The sequence below is a fragment of the Pleurodeles waltl genome, chromosome 1_2, assembly GCF_031143425.1.
Source record: "Pleurodeles waltl isolate 20211129_DDA chromosome 1_2, aPleWal1.hap1.20221129, whole genome shotgun sequence".
NCBI classification, from domain to species: Eukaryota; Metazoa; Chordata; class Amphibia; order Caudata; family Salamandridae; genus Pleurodeles; species Pleurodeles waltl.
Genome location: NC_090437.1, coordinates 687,614,732 through 687,627,608, shown reverse-complemented (window position 1 = coordinate 687,627,608; position 12,877 = coordinate 687,614,732).

The window sequence follows — 12,877 nt, the reverse complement described above, 5'->3', positions numbered from 1 at the left end:
ATTTTTTGCGAAATATTTTAATTGGTTTGAATCAGTCTTACTCCATATACTAAGTTCCTAAAATATCAACCTGCTCAGGGAATTCATTAATTTATGACATTTGGCTTTTTCTACTTGCCTATGTGGCGGTTTACGTCTTAATGGTCTATGTGCTTACTTATAGATGTAAGCATATTCTTTTTAGAATACTTATTCTTACAATGGTGATGGGTCACAATGATCCTTAAATCTCAATCAAAAAGATGAAGTTCTTTGCCTTGTGGGCATGTCACTTCTCTTCTATCATTCCTTACATAGGTTAAAGCAGTATACTACATGAAGAAAAAGTAATCTCTATCCTTCAGAGGAGGCCTAGGCAACCTTCGTAAAGCCATGGTGCCATGGTGACTTTTTTATACCTTGGCTGTATCTTGGGAAGTGCAGACTGTTTCTAGAAACATCTTGGTCACTACTAACAGCTGGATAATCAACACCCGGTTTTTAGATGTTACACTGTCTGAGACCTGATATAGTAATCCTCAGGTTCTCCTAAGTCAGAAATCCCATGGTTTCCTTTTTTGCTACCAGTACTTGTTTCCAATATGTTTTGAGTTTGAAGCATGACCACCAGATATGTATCAGGTTACTTTCTTCCCACAGCCCCTCCAGCCTTAAGGAGAAACTTCCCAGGAAAGAACATCTTCCCTACCTTGTTTGGAATAGGATATCATCCTGTCATGAGCTTTAGTGCCGATTCCTTCTGCTGATTCCCTGTGTAGGGCTGATTTTCTATATGAACAATTGTCTCCCCATCACCATTTGTCTGTCTTCCTGCTCATAGCCTTCTATATCATCACCTCTCTAAAATAGGATACATGTGTTAGAAATTTCTGAAAATTAGTCCCCCGATATTTAGAATGTATATATTTCATGGACTTTAATTTGGGGAAAAAATAACTTTATATTCTACAACATTATTGTTGCTATGTTGAACCGGCAATTACTTTCAAAACTATAGTCAAATTACACACTAGAGTTTCTATTTCTAGACATAGATTTAGGAATTATGTTTTTTTTAAATGAAAAATGTGAAGTCTGACACCCTGAGAGGTTCATAGTGGGAGTTAGACATACAGCATGTTAGTCTGCATTTCCTGCTCCTCCTGCATCCATATTTGAGTCTTGCCGAGACATTTAAAAAGTTTAAAGAATGGATGGCTCACCAAACAAACAATTAGTGCTGGATTACAAATTGCCTTTCTATTCTGAGTGCTCTCCAGTTCTTTACAACGCATGTGGTATATTTCCTCCTGTTTATGAGGTCATCATTCATTGCAAAAAAAATGACATTCGCAAAATACAACTCATTCACAATTCACTGACTCTCTAAATGTGATTTGGTAAATAGCAAATGTGAATCATACTACTTGGCAAGATTTCCCCAACACTATCATATATATCAAATAGTGATTCTGAATTTGGGATTCAGAAAAAAAAAACAAATTACAAATCACTATTCCAAATATTGCATATGTAGCTCTTGGATAAGGGAGAAAACTGGATCATCTTTGAGAAGGCATCTGTTATGAACATTATAACCCAATATTCTTCGGAAAGCAGAGGATCCATTAGAAAATCTGTAGAAATCATAGAAGCAACTGGTGGCAGTTAATATCCATGAGGTGTAGATTGTCATGGATTATGCTGGACACAAATAGGACAGGCAAGGATATATTCCTAAACATCAAAATGAAATGTAAGCCACAAAAAAATAATAAAACAAAATCCAACATAGGGGCAAATTGCAAGTACTGGGGGAATGAAGTAAATCAGCACCAATACTGTGAAATTTGAAATAAACTCCTTGTAATGGGGGAAGTACTGTGTGGGACCTAATTTGACAGTTATAAAACACGGAAACCCCAGTTCTATGGGGATTTAACATATGCATTATATGCATGGACCTGCAATTGGAGTGGTGGCTGACGAGGGGGGAAGGAGTAGGAGAGGGAAGGGAAAGGGAAAGTTTTTTTCTGGCAGGGAGGAGCATTGTATGCTCCCCCTGTCAAAAATATCAGAATGAGGCTTGGCTTTTACTGCAGTTCAACTCTCATGCCATTTTTCTGGCCAGAACTACTGGCCAGAAAAATGGTGTATGATTCTTCCACACCCAGAAAAAATAGATGTGTGAAATCTTACCTACACTGTATCAGGTAGAGTGAACTTGCATGAGTTAGTTTCTGTCCACCTAACCCAGAATGAAAGCCTTAGGGGCAGATTTATGGAAAGTGGTGCTGGACTGAGTGCAGCACCACTTTCCCTGCACCCCAAACCCCCCACCGCCACCAAGTGTGCGCCACATTTCAAATACAGTGCACCATGGCGCAGGGTAGGGGGCAATAGAGTCATTGATATACTCTGCAGGAGTATCGCCAAACTGTTGGTGCTACTCCTGCAGAGTACATAGGGGCCCATTCTAAAGAATGGAAGCCCCCTTTTAATGCCTGCGCTTGAGCAAGCGTTAAAAGTGCCTTAATAAATGGCACAAGAAAATCCCTTAGATTTCCTTGCACCATTTTACCGGCTCCTCTGATGGGGGGAATGCCCCCTTTGCATACATTATGCCTGGTGCAGGCATAATGTAGCGCAAAGGGTTACAGGGTGGCGCAATGCATGCATTGCGCCACCCTGTAAATACGGCACTGGGATTTTAGCCTTGTTGGTCCACTTTAACGTCAAAATTAATAATGTTAGTGTGGTGCAAGTTGGCACTAGGGGCCTATAAATATGCCCCTTGGTCTTAACTCCTATGTGACAAGCAATGGCTGAGTTATGACCAGTTCTCATTACATTAAGCTGTAGTTCTGTAGTCTATCAAAAATAGCTTGTTGGGTAAAATACAACAAATTTCACTGTATGTAAAGAATTCTGAAGATGAATATTACCCATTTCTTTGGATTCATTTGTATTTGAGCCATCCTAATTCTGTCTAAGAAAGACTAAACAATTACAACCAAATATAGAGAAGAAATCACAGAATGATCATTAGAAAGTGATCGCACAACACAACTACAAGATAGAGTGAAATTCTTTAAAACCAGAATATAAGTGATAGTGCAAATGTGCTTTGCAAAAACATATCAGTCTTGATAACTATTTCTACTTTAAAGATATAATTAAGACTTCAAATTCCTATGAGCAATTCACATTTCAAATCATCATCATGGTTGAAAGCTCTCTATTCAAGAATGGACTAGTTCTGTTCCATCACTGAAAAAAATATGACAAATACAGTACAGGATGTTATTGTCCATCCCCCTTCTTCATTTGGAAGTGTGGCAGTGCAAAAAATAAATACTTTACACTGCCTTGGACCCTTTTAGGTGAATGTATTTTGGGAGTGGTGCATAGAAGAAATTGGCTGCAATATAAAACTTTTATTAGTCATACATTCATGTCTATAAGATTCAATGATGAGAGTTTAAAGTAGTTAAACTTGTTTATTTAATATAATTGGATTTAGCAGTCAGACAGTTTACAGAATATTGAATAAACTGTGTCCTGAATTATGTCCCTACTCTAATTGCTTCAGACTAGTCAGCAAAGGATTTCAGTACTCATGAAGAATACAATATCAGTTTATGTAAGAATTAGTCCAGCCAGCTAAAGAAAATCTGATTAATGCTGTTGCTCAAACTAATCACAAAAGTAATTTCTTTTATGCTATTTTCCTCTCACTCAGCCTCACAGACTATCAGCTCAATAAGCTTCTGATTATCACAGTTGCTAAGTGCAGTCCGGTCGCACCCTCTACCCTGGAACAGTCTGTCCTGCCTCCTCTCTCTCTAGCAGAATTGGGAGCTCTCTTGTGCTGAATTCTCTAGCGCTCTCCTCCTCTTCTCCCCTCCTACTACTTTCTTTCCCTTGAGCATTTTAATAATATAATTCATTGAATACATTTTTTTATTACAAAGTTTCTTCTTTTGTAGCACATTCTCCTGAGAACAAAGGAAATCAATTTGTTGTAACTCTTTCAAGACAATAACAACTCAAACTCAATAATGCAGTGGTAACATGTGCAGTTACTTCCATGCATGTTTTGCTCTGTAAAATAAAATACTTGTATATGTTTTTCTATTGTTATATCCTTTCACACAGCTTTCCCACTGTAAGCCCACTCATAAACAATTTTATTTTATAGATTAATTTTGTTAATTTGTGCATTCCAAAGCAAGTCAGTAAGGCAGAAAAGAATAATATAATACAGCCTCCTTTGTTAGAATAAGAAGACATTTTGTATCATGCACAGGTTAAAACAGAAATTTTTATGTCAGTTCAGCTTTAAAGAATGTGTTAATGTGAGAAGTTGTAGAGCAAGTCAGGCAACATAGGTTATGCAGAGTTTTAAACAAGTGCAAAATTTCAAAAATGCAGCTTTGGTTAGGTCTAGTTTCACTCATTCAGGTTAATTGAGCATTATTCATTTTTAGGTTTTAATGAACAACTTCCCCGTTTGATGGCTTGGAACCAACACAAATTATTGCAATTCACTTTCATTTATGTCATCATCAGATTTTTGTCTTTTTCTTTTCAAGTTTTATCTTTCTTTCAGGTTATTTATATTTCTCATTCACTCTATCACTCAATTCCAAATCTTCAATAATTCACTTTTTCATTTCTTTTGCTCTCCTCTTTCTCAGAATAATCTTGATAGCTTTATAAATGCCTAGTGTCCTATTTCTTTTAGCCAGTTAGATACTGTTGCAAACCCTTTGGAAAATCTTTGAACTATGCTGGTAGTTTCTAAAGGTTTGAGATCAAGTTTTATGTCAGTAATATTCTTTGCATACTCTATTATCCTTCCGCACTCACCAGTTATGTAGCTGAAGCAATTTTCAATTTTCAGCATCTTGCAGATTCTGCCCTTTTCATCTAAAAGGACGTCTAGCACATAGGGGTTTTGAAGAACAATAGATCTGATAGTTACGAGTTCTGTGTTTTCTAACAATATAGCTTTAGATGTGTGTGTTGCCAATCTATCAACTAAAGTTGAAAACTTTCTTATTTTCTCATCTTTTAGAGCCACACCTAGAGCAGGTATTATAACTCCAAATAGATCTCACACTTATATCTTACACATCATGCATATCTTTTGTGTGCTGGTATCTTTGTTAATGCATCTAAAGTTTGTACATGATACATCCTTGGAAATAACAATTCTAAATAAGAAATTCCCTCCCAAAATGCAGGCCACCTAAAATATGCCTTTTTCCACATATACCATACACCTTAGTATTGTTGGATCATCCTCTTGCAAATTCTGCCATGCTACACCAGATAATTCAAATATATGCTCACAGTTGCTATTTTCCACTGGTACTTTCTTCCCACGTATTATTCTTTTGAACGCACACACCTTCCCCTTGTGTTTTTTCATCTAGCTTTACTTTAGATACTGACAATAATTTTCTAAATCCATCTTCTTCTCTTTTCAACATATTTTTTTGAACACCCTCTCCTTTAAATGAACTTCTTGTAAGTTGTTCATTCCTTTCTTCTAACATTTGAATAAAGGCTTTTTCTTGTGAGTTCATTAGGTTAGTAAAATTATTCTCAAGTGCCTTGACAGTATTTACAGGAAGAAATGGTCAAAAATAATGGCAAGCTGTTGCCATTTCTTTAGCTTGTGAATGTAAGTTCATGCTCTTCACTAATGGTTCTTTAGAAAGTACTATATCAACATTTGAATAATACAACTCAAATGGTTGTTGTCTATAAATTAAACTAAGAAAAGTTTGACAAGAAATAGCATATGAAAGGGAAATGTGGTGGTATGAGACTTGCTTAGTGGCTGAAGATGGCACGGGTGCACAAATATAACAATTCTTACTCTTTAGAGATTTAATGTATTCTTGTACTAATCTCGAATAAACATTCATTGAATAATCTTCATCGATATAATCTACAAAATGTGTTTTTAAAATAACCTAATCTGTAATTGGTTTCTGTGTTACATTGACAAAATCTATTAACATTTCTCTCTGTGTCAGGTGTAAAGTGCATTACTAAAACTATCACTAGCCCATTATAATTATTAGTGGAAGCAAAGTCTGTAAAAATATCTTAATTCTAGTTCTATTTGTGACACTACCAATGTACTACCAATAAGTCGTTAGTGACAGCAAATATAGCTTGTTTAGTTGAGGAATCTCACTATAATCTTCCTTCAATTTAGCTTTCTTTTTCTTTCTCTGTATTCCTCTTTCTTTATAGTCTTCTAGTTTGTCAGTAATAATAATCTTCATATAGACAATTCTTAACTCTACTCCATGTTCATCTAAATGTGATCCCTAATAATTCATCTTCTTTTTCTTGGTCTGAGATAATTAATTCATTGTCCCTTTGTTTTGATAGTTAATTTGAAATCTCAGTATTTTTAAAGGTATTTTTGTAACTTGGACCTACAATGAGGTTCTGGCAGTTCCTTGCTCCAATCAAGAAGATCAGAAATAGGACGATTTAAGATCTGGCTTAGATAATATGTCCATTCAAGTGATGAATATCTTTTACAGGGTATCCTAGCCCTTTTTGATCTTCCGAATGTGTTTAATTAATCTTCATCATCACTGGTATCACTTGATTCTGCTTCTCCTTTAATTGCTTTTAGTGGTATTGAATCAGGAGGCTTGCTCAATTTTTGTGTCTTGTTTGTTATATCCTTCAGGTCAGCTTTCATCATGTGGGGTTTACCTTGTCCTTAATCCAGAACTTGTACCTTCCCCTGAATCTTGAGGGTGTTCTGCTCGTTATGTGACCAACCCATGATTTTCGTCACCAACGGATACTGTTATTGTTTCTCCAATATCACTCTGAGATGTACAACAATTTGACCACTTCACCTGCTAAAGATTCTTTACCCCTAATTCTTTCATGCAATCTCTAATCACAATTTTGTCTTGCTTGATTTTTACGTACAACGGGAGGTGGTACGTACACCAATGCTCTTGGTTCCTTAGAGTCATAAATCACTATTTCTTCATGGGTTTGTGATGTGTGCACCCAATTTGGAATCCCTGCACATTTGACTGCAGTATTCATGATCAGTGTCACTTGGAAGGGACTTCTCCAATGTGGCTCTAAACAGAACTTTCCCACATGCTTCTTAATTAGGACCCAGTCTCCAGGACTCCGGTCATGACACTGGTCTTGACATGGATTTTAGGTCACAGCTTTAACCTGTCAAGAGACAGAATGCACCACATCAGCTAGTACTCCGTAAAAATCAAGTACCATGTCATCTGTAATATTCACAAGTGCATTTGCTGGAACTGCAGGTTGTCTCATTGCTTAACCCATCAAGTTCTCATTCAGCTATAAGCCAGTCTTCTTGTCAGGTATACTTCACAGACTCATCAGTACAAAAGGTAAAGCATCAGGCCATTTTAATGAAGTGGATGCACAGACTTTTGTCAGTCTTGATTTGATAATGCCATTCAATTGTATCACAATTCCTGAAGCTTCTAAACGATAACTGCAATGGAGCTTCTGTTCAGCTTGTAATGCTGCACATACCATTTTAATAATGTTACTGTTAAAGGTGAGTGCCTCGATCTGACTCTAGAGAGACAGGCATACCATACCTAGGTACTAACTCCCTCAACAGTAAATTTTATACAGTGAGACTATCATTTCTTTTTGTTGGATAGATGTCCACTCATCAAAAGTAAATACAAACAATTACAAGAATCTCAAACCATTGCAAATGGGCATTTCAGTGAAAACCATATGCATCCTGATGAAAGAACCCTCTGATCTTCCTTCACGACTTAATGTAACCTGTGTTCTTTTCCCCACATTCATTTGCTGACAAGTCATGCATCAGTGACATAACTCTTCCGCTTGAGCTCTGAATTTGGGATTAAACCAAAATTGTCTGAAATTCCTGACCATTGCATCTCTACCTAGATGGGCCTGGCCATGGAAGTGTCTTGTCATGGCAATAAGTAGACTTTCAGGCAATATTGCTCTTCCTTCCATTGATTCATAAACATTATTTTCATCAATCCCACAACCTGCTCTGAGCCAACCTTGTTTTTCTTCATTATGTACATTCTCATGCATTCGTCTCAACTCATTCCTATTATCTGCTGCTCTCAATATCAATGCTTCCCTAATGGCTTCCAGTCATAAATTACCCATTGTAAGTGTTTTTCATAGTTGCACAATAACGTGCCACTTCATCTGCATTCCTGTTTCCAATTGTGACATATGCAAAAACAACAAGGTGTTGGGTGGAATGCTTTTATTAATCTCAGCTACTGACAATTGCTCGGGCCACATCCCAACCCAATTTTTTTGTTGCCCACTCTGCCAACCTAGTTTAGACCCAGCCATATGCAAATTAGTCTTGACCCTGCTCCCCATGGAAACAGTCTAGGCAAAACTGCCAGGCCAGGTTCTCCCTTGTCCAGAAACAAGCATCCTAGGACTGGTTTCGGCTTATCACCCCTCATCAGAAATGCTGGCTTGAATCCAGTAGCACAGTGAGCCCGCGACCCACGGTAGTTGCAAAACTTCCAATAGAGTTTTAACCTATTCCCATTCCTGATAGATGGATCAGCAAATGTCATAGAACCTTGTTGTGACCACAATTGCCCATAGTTATGGAAAACACCAAATCAATATTGGCTGTCTGTAAATATAGTCACTCTTGTTTTGGTTGCCAAGCTGCAAGCTCTGGTAAGAGCAATTAGTTCTGCAACTTGCACTGAAGAAATACCTTGAAGCCACAAAGCTTCCATTATTTCCTGATTTGTGCATACTGCACATGCTGCTCTTAAACATCTTTAATTTGTTCTCAAACATGAGCCATCTACATACATAACAAAGCCAGGATTTAGTAAAGGCACATCTTTTATACCTTGCCTGGGTTTGATGCACAAATCTGTAACATCAAGGCAATCCTGTTCAAAATAATCAGATTCCGTTTCTTCGGGGACAGGTAATAGTGTAGTGGGATTCAGTACTTGGCATCTTCTCAGAACAACATTAATTCCTGCTAAAATGTGTTGTTCATACTTATTGAGTCTCAAATTCATAATGTGCTGTGTTTTAGTTTTTGTTAGTAACACCTCAACAGGATGCAGGACCATGACTGTCAAAGGAAAATCCCATCACAATGTTTTCACATTTCTCCAGACTCAAACTCACTGCATCCACCGCTTTCAGACATATAGGCAACGTTGTGGCTATAGGATGAAGAGTTACAAAGAAATATGCAATTGGCTTTTATCACTGAGAGAGCACAGCCCTCCACCTCACTGCAGAACAAAATTAACTCTTTTGTATAATCTGGCATTCCCAGTGCTGAGCCACGACAAAGACTCTCTCTCGGCTGTGGGAGCGATTTCATGCATTCGTTGTTCCATGGGATTGGATCTGTTACATCTTTATGTGTCAACCTCACTAAAGGTTTTGCCACCAAGGAAAAGTTGGGTATCTATTGTCTACAGTTGCCAGCCATTACCAATAGCATTCTAACTTCTTCCTGTATTCCTAGGGAGGTTCATTCAAAGAATCATCTTAACTCTTTCTCTTGACACTTTCCTTATGCCTTTTTCAATACGTGTCCTTGATATAGCACATCTTTCTGACAGTCCTGGAAGTTGTTTGGAGATACTTGTGTCCATTTTCTGCCCAATGGTTTAGCAATGCCAGTGAATAAATTTGGCAAGGTTCTCTAGTACTTGATGCAACCAATAAGTCATCAATGTACTGGATCAGAACTGAACTTCTATGCACATCCAGTGTTTCCAGATTCTTTTTCAGTATCTGATTGAAAGATGACAGACTTTCTGTGTACCCCCACAGGACACAACATCCCATTGTTACTTTCTCTCAGAACACGAAGGAGAATAAGAATGTATAAATATGTGTAAAGATATTGAAAAAAAAACTTGGCAAAGATCAATCATAGTGAACCATTCTGCTGTACATGGGATTTGGCAAAGTATGGTGGCTGGTTTCGTTACCACAGGACAACATGGGATTACTATATTATTTATTTTTCAAATCCTGGACAACTCTAATTTTGCTGTTTGGTGTTTGCAATCCCATAATTGGCGAGTTGCATGGTCTCCTAATTATTTCTTTTAGAATGCCTTTTCCCAACATGTCATTGATCAGAGGAGTAATTTCTTCTATTCTGGTGTCATTGGATAGGGTGGTGTTCTTGGGAAAAATGCATTTGGTATTATGTTTATTTTTACTGACTCAACTCCTTTGATTGATCCAATACCTGATCCCGTCACATCCCACACTTCTGGTTTAACTTTCTCAATGAATTCTTTAGGCAAGTCATTTATCATTAACATGGGATAAAAGCATGTTGTTTCCTGTTGAAATAGGTTATATTTAGCATCCTCATCGTGTGTCTGGAATTCAATTCCCTGTGATGTGCAACTAATGTTGCAATTTAACTTGCACGATACATCTCCCTCCAACAAATTAAGAGGACTTGAATCACACACCACAAATTGATGATTTTTCTTTAATGAACCTGTTTTTACATGTCCATTTTTTAAAAATTGGATTAGTAACTTGTTTATTGGTAACACCCACAACTTGGATTTCTTTTCCTTAGAGGGGTAGGTCTGGTACTTCTCCTGCTCGCACAGTGGAACGGGTAGCTCCTGTGTAAATCAGAAATTACTCTTGGTGGCCATTTATTTCTACATCTTCTACACTCTGGTCTACCCCTAAAACTGCACAAAGCATGCAATCTGCCTCCCCTTTCAGGCACCGCCATTGTGACATGCCAGAGTCTACCATCTCACCGTTATCAAACAATGGGAATTGTTGAACAGCATTTTGATCTTGAACCTGCATCATACTTCCTTTCATTTTGGGTAAGTGATTTTGATTAAACTTTACACCATTCATAGTAGGCTGAAACATAGGGGGTTGTGGCATGGACAAGACTCAATTTTTATTTTGTATGGGTACTTGTCGCATTGGCTTTTGCACAGGATCATTTTCCTGGATCTGATTATTAACATTTTTATCTGAATTAAATCTACACCCTCGCTTCCAATGTCTCACCTTGTTGCACCAGTGACAAGGTGTCATTTTCCTCCGCATTGTAATACCAACACCTATTCTCAGATCCATAGAAGCACCTCTTGCTCTTCCAGGAGACAACATCATTCCTCCCTGCATCCCTGGTTGAAATTAATTTGCTTGCAGTTCATTAACACCTTGTACTACACCACTATCCTCAACAACTGGCTGATTCTGGACTCCTCTTTGAGCAAACTCTGTCTGAGCTAGCACGAATTTCACTTCAATGTTTTGCTGCTTCATCTCCTGCTCATCACTATAGTACTGCGCATAGTTGAAAATCTCATCTAAAGTCTTTGTTTTCCAACACATCACATTCTGCCATATATTCTGACAAATGTCAGGCCTCAAACCAAGCACAAACTGTGTAATGAAAAATCCCATATCTGTGGGTTCAAGATGTGTTTGTCCTACATGCTGTCAAAAAGCTTCCAGCAATCTTTCATATAATTCATGTACAGTTTCTTTAACTTCCTGTTGTATATGATCCAGCTTCAAATAACTTAAGTCCTTAGGTGGGAATCTGCCTTTCAAGAATGTTATTGCCTCATCATACTTAGTCATTACCACAGGCGAAGGTGCATTTGTAACAGGATCCCTTGGCAATTCTGATCTGGCTAATAAACAGAAATTTAACATTCTTCCCACAGATCACGATATCTAAAAAAAAGTGTCCATGTCAATACACACCTTTGAAAGGTTTACAAATCTCTCAGTCTGTGCATACCACTGCATTGTGCTGTCTCTCAATTTTGGAAAACTGTAAATCATGTAAGATCATCCCTGCTCCAAGGGACATGTACATACCGTCCACCTGGTGTTTGTGTTAAAGGATATGCTGAAACCTTCTCTTTCTTTTCTCATAGTTCTTTCTGTTTTCTTTTCTCCTCAGCTTTTTCAGTTTGTTTTGTACCACGGCAGCCTTTCTTATAATCTCTTTACACAAGTCAACTAGATATTTTTCTTGATATTGATCAAGATTTAAACACACTTTTAAAATTTCTTCCAATTCAGCTTTCAGTTGTGGCACAGTTAAGGGTCTTTCACCCTGAGAAACTGGACTAAAATCTGCACCTGTAGTAGTGCTTGGTCTTTCTGGATCCTCAACTTTTGTTGAGTTTCAGACAGCTTCTTCAAGCCAAATCTCCATTTAAATCTCTTTCACTTAGTATTGTTTGTGTTGTAAAGACAAATTGTCTCCCTTCCCCTAATGCCTGAATAGCCTATGGTAGAGATTTGTGAGATCTGCCATGTTCTGAGAAGTTGGTATAAGTTGATTTACTCGAGTACCCCCTGTTGGTTGCTAAACCATTATAGTCAAAGTAAATCCCTGCAGGCAGCACCTGCTGAGTAACCAATTCAGTCACCTGTGCAGTTGTGATCCTATTAAACCGGAACACTTGCTGGAGATATAATCTGGACTATGATTGTTTGCGCAGGAACACTAGCAATTGCTCTCTGTGATACAGGATGTGTCCTAACAGGCTGTGCAGCAATCCATTGAGCTATCACTAACTGTGGTAAATTCAACTGAGTTAACACAAGTTGTACCTTTACAGGCATTACTGTTTGCATCTGGCTAGTAATCTGAGAAATATCAGGCTCTATAGGAGCTGTAACAGTGACTATATTACTTATTGATGGATTTCCATCAGTCATTGTTGGTTCTATATATGATGAAGGATGTGTAGATAACATTTCTTTTAAGATATTACCTCCAGAATCTGATTCTGCGTCAATCTTGAATTTAAACTTTGTTTTGTTTTCCTCTTTATATTTC